This window comes from Humulus lupulus, chromosome 1 (assembly GCF_963169125.1).
Source record: "Humulus lupulus chromosome 1, drHumLupu1.1, whole genome shotgun sequence".
In the NCBI taxonomy this organism is placed as follows: domain Eukaryota; kingdom Viridiplantae; phylum Streptophyta; class Magnoliopsida; order Rosales; family Cannabaceae; genus Humulus; species Humulus lupulus.
The window spans coordinates 121,743,100-121,755,153 of record NC_084793.1 but is presented as its reverse complement, the minus strand read 5'-3'; the positions used below and the strand labels follow the sequence as shown (position 1 = coordinate 121,755,153).

The following is a 12,054-nucleotide window of genomic DNA, read 5'->3' as shown; positions in this document are numbered from 1 at the left end:
CCATCTTTCTTCTTTCCAAGAGAGTGGACTACAAGGTAATTGTAACTCCCATTTCTTTTTACAAATACATTATAAACAATTATGAGAAATAAGAGAAAATATTTTTTATTCATTTTTGAGTGCATTACAATGCTAACCGAATGTTAGAGCTATTAAGTAAAGTGGAAGAATAACTAATGAATATGCAACTATAACATTCATGGGCATTTCATTAGTATAATACCCATAGAATGATGCTAAATACAAGCACACAATCACTAAAGTTATGAAAAATAAAGAGAAATTCATGATTTGATGATGAATTTTTATAGAAGGTTAAGAGGTGAAGAAGTTGTGCAAATAAATGGTTGAAGGAACAAGTATTTATAGGACAAAAACTAGCCGTTTATGACCGTTGGTGAATAGTGATCATGACCGTTGGGGGTATAGTTGTTTTCTATTATGGGATTTTAACAATTCTAAGTTGTTGAAGTAACCAGCAGGTGGGAATAATTAATTTATGGGTGTTAGAGAAACTTTTTCAGAAAAGTTTGTGAGTCAAAAATGATGGACTAAGTAATATAAGAAGATTGGGAAATTTTCATGTTTTTACTATTCACCGGGTACTATTCATAGTGGGTCCCACAGTGGGGTCCGCAAGGGTCCCACAGTAGGGTCCACATGGGTCCCACAGCGGGGTCCACCCCATGGGTTCCACATGTTGATGCAGTAGTGACACATTGATGACTTAAGCAAATTACTATGCTTGATATTTTGAATATGTTATTATTCCACTATGCTTATTATTTTTAATATTTTATTAGAATAGTATCCCAAGTTTTTCCTATAAATAGCCCTTCCAAAACTCATCTTGAAATCACAAAAACATCATTTTCCTTTCTCTTACTATACCCAAAAATCTTCTTAACATCCTTCTAAAGTTCTAAACCTCGGAGATCTAGGCGAAGTTCTGTCCGTAACGCTAGCCTACGAAAACCTTTTAGGTAAGCTCTTCCCGAGCCTTTCTTTTTCAGTTATTTAGTTATTATATATGTATAGATTATTTTACTATGCCGTTATAATGCCAAAAGTTATATATAGATTATTTTACTATGCCGTTATAATGCAAAATTTTATATATAGATTAATTTACTATGCCGTTATAATGCCAAAATTTATATATAGATTATTTTACTATGCCGTTATAATGCCAAAATTTATATATAGATTATTTTACTATGACGTTATAATGCCAAAAGTTATATATAGATTATTTTACTATGCCGTTATAATACCAAAAATTTATATATAGATTATTTTACTATAATGCCAAATTTATATATGGATTATGTTACCATGCCATTATAATGCCAAAATTTATATAGATTACTTTACTATGCCATTAAAATGCTAAAATTTATATATGGATTATTTTACCATGTCGTCATATTTTACAAATGCCAAAATTGAAATATAAACTATTTTTTTATGTATCTTTATAATACTAAACTTATATAGGCTATGGTCACACTTTGGACTATTTGGACTTTTATTATTATGGACTGATACTATGACCTGGACATTTCCGTATGACCATGACCATGACCATGACCACGACTTTTAGACCGGGATCTTGCCATGGACAATTATAGTATGACCATATGCCTGGACATAAAATAAACAATAAAATAAGAAGAAAAGAAAAATAGAATAACAACAATTATCAACTAAAATTACATCATGTAGATTTTATGTAAGTTAATAGTTTGTGTTTTTACCAGGAAGCTAACAATTTCGGTTGTTTTATCAAGACGCAAGGTAAGTAGAATCCTCATCTACAATACAAGTATTTTATGTGTCTTATGTGCATTTATATGCTTTATATGTTAATCTGTCATATTGTTCTTATGCATAAGTTATTTTCAAGAATGTTATATTATGCATAAGCACGCTTAATGTTCACAGACAAGTTATTGAAAACGTTAAAGTAGAGGTGCTGCTTGGGAGACCTAAGTCCCAAAAAAATGTAAGGAGGGAGATGTACGTCCCTATATGATGAATGTTTATGAGGGAAATTCCCTATTATCATGTTTATGTTCAGGTGGGAATGTGATTCCCTATGTAATGCCGGCAGCAGCATCCTCTAGGGCCCAAAAGAAAGGAAAGTGAAAGAAAGAAAATACATAGCATGTTGCATGTTTATTTTAATGCATATGAGGTAGTTATTCTGCTTACTGAGCCTTAGCTCATCAGTTAATGTTTTGTATTGTAGGTAAGAGGCCCCAAATATAAATCGTTGATGAGTATACGTGGAGCCAACATGACTGTACATATGGGGCTGACCTGAAGGGAGTGGAGTTCTGCTATGCTATTTTATAAATAAACAAGAAACTTGGTTTTATTATATTTCATTAAAAGTATCTTGTGAACTTTATCATTTACTTAAAGCTTTAAAAGTATTTCATGAACTTTGTAATTTACATAAAGCTTTTCGATTTATCAGTTGGATACATTTTTATTTCTACGTTAAGGTGTAGTAACGCCACGAAAATGATTTATAAAAGTATTAAGATTTGTATGTAAGATAAAGTTTTTATTTAGTTGTGAGTATTGTGTGGTTTGAGGTTATAAACATTATTTATGTATTGTTTAATAAAGTTTTTGTAAATTCAGAATTTCAGTATTGTCGTATTTAGGTTAAAATTTGTTTTTACACTATATATGTATGTTAAGAAAGGAGGTCGTTACAGTAATATTGGACAATTGACCCAACTCCAACTCTATCCCCGCTCAAGTCATGTCTTCTGTCGATTCCTTCAATAGCCGGAGGTGCTGCTCATGCTCTGCCTTTATATGGGAGTAAACTAAAATATCGTCAATGAAGGCAATCACAAACCAATCCAAATAATACTTGAACACCCTGTTCATTAGATCCATAAACGCCGCTGGGAATCGATCAACCCAAATGACATGACTAGAAACTTGTAATGCAAGTACCTCGTGCGAAATGTCGTCTTTGGAATATCCTCTTCTTTGATCCTCTGCTGGTGATAACTAGATCGAAGATCAATCTTTGAGAACACTGTCTTACCCTTCAACTGGTCAAACATGTTGTCAATCCTCAGTAGTGGGTACTTGTTCTTGATCGTCAGCTTGTTAAATTCTCTGTAGTCTATACACATTCTCAGAGTCCCATCATTTTTCTTCACACAAAAAAGCTGGTGCACCCCACGGTGAGAAGCTAGGCCTTATGATTCTCAAGTCCAGTAGTTCCTGTAACTACATCTTCAATTCTGTTGGAGCCATTCTATATGCTGCCCTAGAGACTGATTCTGTAACTAGTTCCAATTCAAGAACGAAATCAATCTCTCGGTGCGGTGGCAATCTTGGTAAGTCCTCAGAAAACACATCAAAAAACTCACGAATTAGCTTGGTCTCCTCTGGTCCCACTGATACGACCCTAGTGGTGTCCACTACACTAGCTAAAAATCATATGCAACCTCCTTGAAATAGGTCTCTAGGTCTCTAGTTCTCAATGCTGATATCATAAGGATACAGTGTCCTGCACAGTGCAAAAATAAATAAAAGGGTTGTCACCCTCAGACTCAAAATTCACCATCTTTTTCTTGCAATCTATAGTCGCCCCATACCTGGCTAACCAATCATTTCCCATAATCATGTCGAAAATCATCCATACCCAACTCAATCAAATCCATTGATAGTTGTCTATTGTTAACCACCACTGGCAATGACCTAACCCACCTCTTAAAGACTACCAGGTGCCTAGTTGGCAATAATGTCCAAAACCCACAATATAATAGTCAAAAGGTCTACACAATCTATAAATTACTCTACTGGAAACAAATGAGTGTGTAGCACCAGAATCAATCAATACAGTCTAAGAAGTGCTAGCACTAGAAAGCTGATCTGTCACTATTGAGGGACTAGCCTCAGCCTCTTCCTATGTCAGGGTGAACACTCGAGCTGGAGTCAAGTTGTTTGCCTTCCTTTGTTCCCCTTTCTTCGCGCTCGGGTAGTCTTTCTTGAGCTTCCCAAACACCCCACACAGATATCATGCCTTTATCTAGAATTATCCAATATGGCGCGTCCTACACCTGGCACACTCTGAGTACCTCTTCTAAGTCTCATTGCTTCCTTGGAGGCCACCCTGAACACCGCGATCCCTCCTATCAGAACCTGCAAGGGTAGAGGTGTCAAGGGTCTTCCTATAATGCCCTACTACCCAGGGACCGTTACGTTGTCCATTTTAAATAGTGCTAAAATCCCTAACTGAGTCATTTGGCCATAATCGTGTAACTAAATGTAATTAACGGTTTAGGGTTAAAACTTTTGGTCAAAGATACAACTTTTCACTAAAACGTTTACTGTATACATTGGGATCCCAAAAATATACTTCAAAGGTTAATTACAATAAAATATTTACAACCAGCCGACCTAAGCGGCAAAATAGGGTTTAACCCTAGTTCCTCTTTAAAACCCTCGGCCGTGGTGGTTGAGCAGCCCCATATGCACACATTGCCACCTAAGCTCTCCAACTCAAGGATGGTCCAGCTTTCTTTTTCCTTTACCTGCACCACATAGCACCCATGAGCCGAGGCTCAGCAAGAAAACTTAATATGCTCATGAACAGATAATAACATGACACTGAATCATAATAGGGATGCCTAGCAATAATAGCCCTATTCATGCATGCTAGTAAGTCCAAGTAAATGATTGTGGGCCCTACCCTCCTGTATGGATGACTATCAAGTCAAACCTAATTGAATATCACTAATGATTCTGGTAATCATACTGGGACTTGCAGCCTAATCAGATAAGTGACTAAGGAATCACGAACTTTAACCAGATAAGTGACTATGGAGTCACGAACTTGAACTAGATAAGTGACTATGGAGTCACGAACTTGAACCAGATAAGTGACTATGGAGTCACAAACTTGAACTAGATAAGTGACTATGGAGTCACGAACTTGAATCAGATAAGTGACTATGGAGTCACGAACTCGAACCAGATAAGTGATTATGGAGTCACGAACTTGAATTAGATAAGTGACTATAGAGTCACGAACTTGGGCTCCACACCCTAAGCCATGTGACATTACGGTCACCAGAGCCTTTTGGCTCTAGCTCTAAGTAACTAGCCTTTAGACTAGAGAAGCGCTTTTGTTTTCATCGAACTTAAGGTCAGTCAAGCATTTCATACTTATGTTGATAATGCTTATGTCGATTAGATATAATCTTTTCAGCTTGCGTTAAACACGCTAATACCGTTCTTAACTCATAGGTCAATTCCATACGACTCATGCCGTTTCTAACTAATAAGTCAGTACCTCTCACAAGTAAAAAATCCACCCATGCATATATCATATGTCAAATATCCAAATATAAGGCATTCGCCATGCTTACTCAACATTCTCTAGCATAGTTATGATCATGCACATTTACAAAGACTCAAGCTCTTATCAATCTTATATTCAACATTCATGCCATGCCCTAATCACATGTATCTTATGCATCACATACTGGGTGCAGTTTTCTTACCTTTGGTCCAAGCACAGGTTACCAATAAATGAGCCACAAGCACGAACTTGTTTCCAAGCCCCTAGTGATAACCTAGTCACAACCATAATATAAAAACTCATAAAAAATGAGTAAATAAATACTTCCAGACCCAACCCAAGCCTCCGAGACGTCGAATCCTACTCAATTGGGTAGTAGAATCGATCTTAGGCCCTTAGAGTTAAGTTCCCATGATTAAAAACCAAATCTAGGAAAAAAATGCACAAGCCGGTCGCGACTTGCCCCAAGTCAAAGAGCCCCTTACTTGGGCTCTGGGGTGGGCTGCGACTTGACCCCTCTTTGGTCCCGTGTGCCCCCCCCCCCCCCCCCAGGCTTCCTCCTCCTGGCTTTTGGCTTCATCCAAGTCGCGACTTGCTAGAGCAAGGTCGCGACTTGACCACGAAACCAGCCATATCCTTCGATTTTTTCCCACTTCAAATCCTCCAAAAACATATCCAAATCCCAAAATCAAAGTTCCCAAACATCCTAATTTCCCAAAACCAATAAAACCCAAGCTTCAATTCACTCAAAAACTCATCAAAACATAAAATCCGATCAAAGCTTAAAAACATTAAAAACATAGAACTTAAAACTTGGATTACCTCCAATTAAGTCATTTCCCAACTAAATCCTCCGGCTAATAAGCTTCTAATCTTCCCTAGAATCACTATGCCTTGATCCTTGCTTGAATCTGAGTCCTAAAACTCAAGTTTCCTTCGAAAATGTGATCGGGTGTCGAAAAGGGAACAGGAGGGAGAGAGAACGTTCTCAACATTCTTTTATTATTTCAACAAGTTACTTCAAGCTTAAGTAACCTCAACCAAATCCTAATGCTTGGGGTCCCAACAACGCCCCCGGAGGTAAAATAGTCAAAATTCCCATAATTTCCCCCTGATCTCACTAACTCCCAATTTATCATCAAATATTTATTCCCATTACCCTATATCTCGGTAATGTGCCAAATACCCTTGACTCACTCCAAGTCAAGTATGAATCCCGTTGTGAATTTCCCACTAGCTTGCCTCCTAGGATCGTCTCGTGCTGAGTAACCTTAACATACCAAATAATAATGAAGCACCACACACATACCACATACATGCCAAATATACCCAAAATGGGCCAAATTATGAAAATTGCCCAATTAAACAGAAATGGGCCCACATGCATATTTAATACACCTAAACATGCATATCAAGTCACATTATAATATTATTCCCATAATCACATAATGAAACACATGAATATCACATAATCATATAATTCCAAAATTTTCCATCTTGACCCCCTAATCAAGGCCCAAAGCCTTATTAGGAAATTTGGGTTGTTACACTTCCTCTTCTGGTCACTAGGGCCTCCGTCCCTACCAGATTACACAAATGGAGACACTGTCCTCCTAACATCATGTTGTGGAGCATTATCCCTCTATATCTTGCTCTCTGCCTCCTTAGTTGCGAGGGCTTTCTCAACCAGCTGGGCACAAGTAGTTTCCCCAGGCACTGACGTCATCCAAACATCTCGGGCTATCATAACACTTATCCCCCGAACAAATCTATCCTTCCTGGCCGAATTTGTACGCACCAAATCAAGTGGAAATTTAGTCAGCCTGTCAAATTTCAAGGCATACTCTGACTGACATACTGCCTTGCACCAAACTGGTAAACGTATTAACTTTCACACCTCTAAATGCATTACTATAGTACTTCTGGTTAAACAGGTCTTGGAACTCATCCCAACACATAGTAGATATGTTTCGTGTTTGGGACGCCACTTCCCACCAGATTCGGGAATCGTCTCGACACATAAAGGTGGTGCAAGCCACCTTGTCATTACCTACCACCCTTATAAATTCCAAGTTGGAGGTAGTCAATCTCATCAACTATTAGGCATAAGTGGATCCGAACCTCCCTCAAAGATTGGAGGGTACTATTTCTGGAATCTTTCGTACAACGGTTCCAACTTGTTTTCAACCTCAGGCTACTGTATGGTTGGTACCATGATAGGCCGCATGTTTGGTGCAGTGTTCCCTGGCAGAACCTGCTGTTTTAGTAACTGAATCTCATCCTCCTGAATCTGAACTCTGACTTGCATATCAACAAGCACTTGCTGCCAATTCTCAGAGACTAGCAGAGGGTGTTGACCCTGTTTATCATCTCTAGCTCTGATTCTAGCGCCGGCTAGTCGAATTGATCGCCTTGGAGGCATAACTCTCCTAGTGTATCTGCAATCAATGACTCGGCTTATCAAGAAATGATAATGGGTTTTAGAAGTCACCGCATGGTCCAACACCAACAATTTAGATTATACATACAACCATAAGAATTTTAAGAGCGCTAACATACAGTAGAATGCTAAAAAGCATGCCTTTTCATGTACACATAGAAGTCAAGGGCTAAGCCTTATCAGCATATATCATGCTCCCTAATAAGGCACGTAGATGAGGCATTTTTATGCTATTTAAGCACCTAAACACATAATCACTTAAATAGCTACCAAACCCTGAGTTAAGCTTGTCTTTAACGACGAGTGTACATGCCAGCCAGTCTTCAGGAATCCTTAAACCTAGAGGGCTCTAATACAAAGTTTTAATACCCTGGATATCCAAGAAAATTACATTGTATATTTTAAATAGTGCCAGACTTGCTAATCAAGTCATTTGGACATAAACGTGTAACTAGAAGTAATTAACAGATTATGGTTAAAAAATTTGATCATATGGATATTTACTTTCATTAAAATGTTTAAGTTTGTACATGGGATCAAAAAAGAAATATTTTAAAAGTCATTTACAACTCAAAAGGGTTGTTACAACACAAGCTAGCCCAAGCTGAAAAATTAGGGTTGGACTCTAGTCCCTCTTTAAATCCTCTACCGTGGCAGTCAAGTAACTACATATGTACACGCCACCCCTTAAGCTCTCCAACTCATGGCTGGTCCAGCTTCCTCTTTCACTTACCTACACCACATAGCACCCGTGAGCCAAGGCTTAGCAAGAAAACTTAAATCAACAGATTCAAATAAGCAACAGAGTATAAACAACATGCTTAGCTGTAACAACCCTACTCAGGCAAACACATTGTCCAATCTAAATGACCGTTGAGTCAGACAAGTGCAAACCACACTTCTATTTATTTCGGTGGCATCCAGGCTAGACAAGTGCATGTTGCAGTCCCAAGTTTCCCTAGACAAAATGGCCTACATTTCGCACGCTTATTGCTGACCTCGGCTCTTAGACCGAGCTTTCAGATTAGGTAATAATAAGATATACAATTTACTTAACATACCATCAGATATAATGTATTCAAGCACACCTAATCAAGTAATCACAAGCATAATTATAGTCATATTCATTAATAAGGGCCCGAGCCTTAATTACAACCAGAGTGTAGTTTTCTTACCTTTTGTCCAAGCGTAAACAAGCAAGTACGACTCCCGAGAATGATCCTCTTCTAAGTCCTAGCAGTAACCAAGTCACAACCCAGAAATAACAACCTTATTATAATTCGATTCGATAAATGAACCCCGGGACCAATCTCGTGCTCTCGGCACATGCAATTCCACGAGGGTTGTGAAATCGTCCCTCAAGCGGTTAGCCTATGCCCAATAAATGAAAAACAATTTGGCTTCCTGAAATTGGTCTAGTGCCGCAGCGCACCCCTGAAAGGTCGTGATGCTCCCCCAAAACAGAGAACCAACACCCATATTTCCCTAGACATGCGCTGCGACGTAGCCCATCCAGCGTCGCGGTGCTAAGGCGATTAAGAGAACCGCCCTAGCCCCTGACTTCATGCGGGCCGTAACGCTCCAGGAACAGTGCCACGGGGCAACCCCGCGAACCCATAAATTCTGGGTTCTTCCTAAGTTTTTCTCAAGCCAAAATCTCTCCAAATGTAACCCAATGTTGAACCTAAGTCCCAATTAAGTCTACAATTCTTAATAACACAACATAAGCATCGTTTATACCCCAAAAAACCAAATTAAATCCTTACCAAAACTCAAAACTTATGCTAAAGTTTAAAACTCAACCAAAACTTAAACCATAACAGAATTTCACCAAAACAGAGCATAGGATCTTACCTCCACTGAGAAATCACGACCCTAAGTTGCCCTTAAGCCAATCCCAAGCACCCAACTTCAAGTTCCCAAGCCTTTCATCCTAAAAAATACAAAAGCTCCTCAAGCGCTTCAAGAGAGAGAGGTGAGCTGAGTTTTATTTTGCTTCTAATTTCTTCCTTAGTTTCTACATAAGTCTAATGACTAAGTCACTTCTTCACATAAAAAGACTATATTGACCCTAGCCAAACACATTCTATAATGCCTTCACGGGCAAAATCGTCCTTTGCCACCATTTTTCGCTAATCTCTATTAACACCTCATAAATTCCCAATTAACCTCAACATACCCAAATAATCACCAAATAAATTTCCATTCCCAAGTAAACCCCATTAATGTACTAAATTACTAAAATACCCCTAGGCTCACCCCGAGATGGGTATTTATCCCCGTTGTGACTTTTCTGCAAACTTGTTCACTAGGATTGTCTCGTGCCGAATAGCTCACATATATCCACATAATAATGTGGTCCCAATCACATACACATAATTATAATTATACCCTCAACATGTCAAAATTACAAAAATGCCCTTTTAACGAAAACGGCCCCACGTGAAAATTTAATACACATAAACATGCATAAATAGTCATATCACAGTATAACTCATATATTTCACCTAATCACACATATATTCAATTAAACTCACATAATTTGCATATAAATTCAATTATGCCCTCCCGACACACTAATCAAGCCTCTAGGCCTTATTAGCGAATTTGGGACGTTACAACTAATCCACTCCTTATAAAAATTTCGTCCTCAGAATTTACCAAAATAGCTCAGGATGCCGATCCCACATATCTGACACCAGGTACCAGGTCGATTCCTCGACTGTGCTATTTCTCTATAGAACTTTAACAAGAGGAATCATCTTGTTCCTTAAAACCTTGTCTTTCCTATCTAGGATTTTAACCGGTCGCTCCTCATCCAACACATACTTTCGAAGCATTGAGATGTGAAAGACCTCATGGACTCCTGATAATGACGGGCGCAGTGCCAATCTATAGGTCACCTGCCCGATCCTTACCAGGATGTCGAAAGGTCCCACAAACCTAGGGCTCAATTTGCCCTTCCTTCCAAACCATTTTACTCCCCGCAGTGGTGAAACTTGCAGAAAAACGTGGTCCCCTAACTGGAACTCCACATCCCAATGCTTAGTGTCATCATAGCTTTTTTGTTTACTTTGTTATGCGAGCATTCGAGCTCTTATATTCTCAATCGCTTCATTAGTTCTCTGAACCATCTCAAGACCCAAGTACTTCCTTTCTCCCAGTTCATTTCAATGAATGAGTGACCTACATTTCTTGCCATACAACATTTCATATGGAGCTACTCCAATCATTGATTGATAGTTAGGTCTTCCCATTTACACTCAGGAATACCTAAAGGCTGTAGCAACCCCTCTAGCCACTAGTGTTTGGCCTTCACCTGCTGATTAGTTAGACACTTCACCACATAGTCAACCACATCTTTCTTCATCCCAGGCCACCACAACAAATATTGTAGATCCTGATACATCTTCGTGGTGCAAGATGTAATGAATATGGTTTGGTATGAGATTCATCAAGAATCTTCCGTTTGATACCCAAGTACTTCGGAACACAAATCTGATCCTTGTATTTCAGCAAACCTATCTCTGTAGCATTATAGTCCTTAGCTACTCTAGCTAAGAAGCCCTCTGTAGACTTTATCAACTAGGGATCATTCATCTAGTTAATCTTTATTATTTCCAAAAGAGTGGACTGCAAGGTAATATTGGCCAACAGTCCCACCTTCAACTCTATCCCCGCTCTAGTCATGTCTTCTGCCAATTCCTTCAATAATTGCTTTGAACTGAACAACTCTCTCGAACCTCTCCGACTCAAAGCTTCTGCCACCACTTTGGCTTTCCCTAGATGGTAAAGAATCTCACAGTCATAATCTTTTACCAAATCCAACCAATGTCTCTTTCTCATATTTAAGTCCCTCTTAGTGAAGAAATACTTCAGCCTCTTATGATTAGTTTTATCCCATAGTTTTCTCCGTACAAATAGTGTCACCAGATTTTTAGTGCAAATACCACTGCTGGCAACTCCAAATCATGAGTAAGGTTTCGCCGTTTATATTCTTTCATTTGTTGTGATGCGTAGGCAATCACATTTTCTGTCTGCATCAGCACACAACCTATCCCCAGTCTCAATGCATCACAGTACACCAAAACCTATCCCCTTCTGAAGGAAGGCTCAGCACTGGAGCAGTAATCAATCGTTGTTTCAACTCTTGGAAGTCATTCTCACATCTGTTTAACCATACAAACTTCAAGTTCTTGTGGGTAAGTTCTGTCAAGGGTGTAGCAATCTTTGAGAATCCTTCATGAAGCGCCTATAATATCCTGGAAACCCAAGG

General features: G+C 38.7%; 1 long non-coding RNA gene across 1 annotated transcript; it reads left to right on the top strand.

Annotated features, from left to right (window-relative positions):
* Positions 1 to 604: 604 nt before the first annotated feature.
* On the top strand, positions 605 to 2,654 carry LOC133817341 (uncharacterized). Its single transcript, XR_009885529.1, has 3 exons — positions 605 to 983; positions 1,761 to 1,797; positions 2,252 to 2,654. It is a non-coding gene; the product is annotated as an uncharacterized LOC133817341 (long non-coding RNA).
* Positions 2,655 to 12,054: the final 9,400 nt, after the last annotated feature.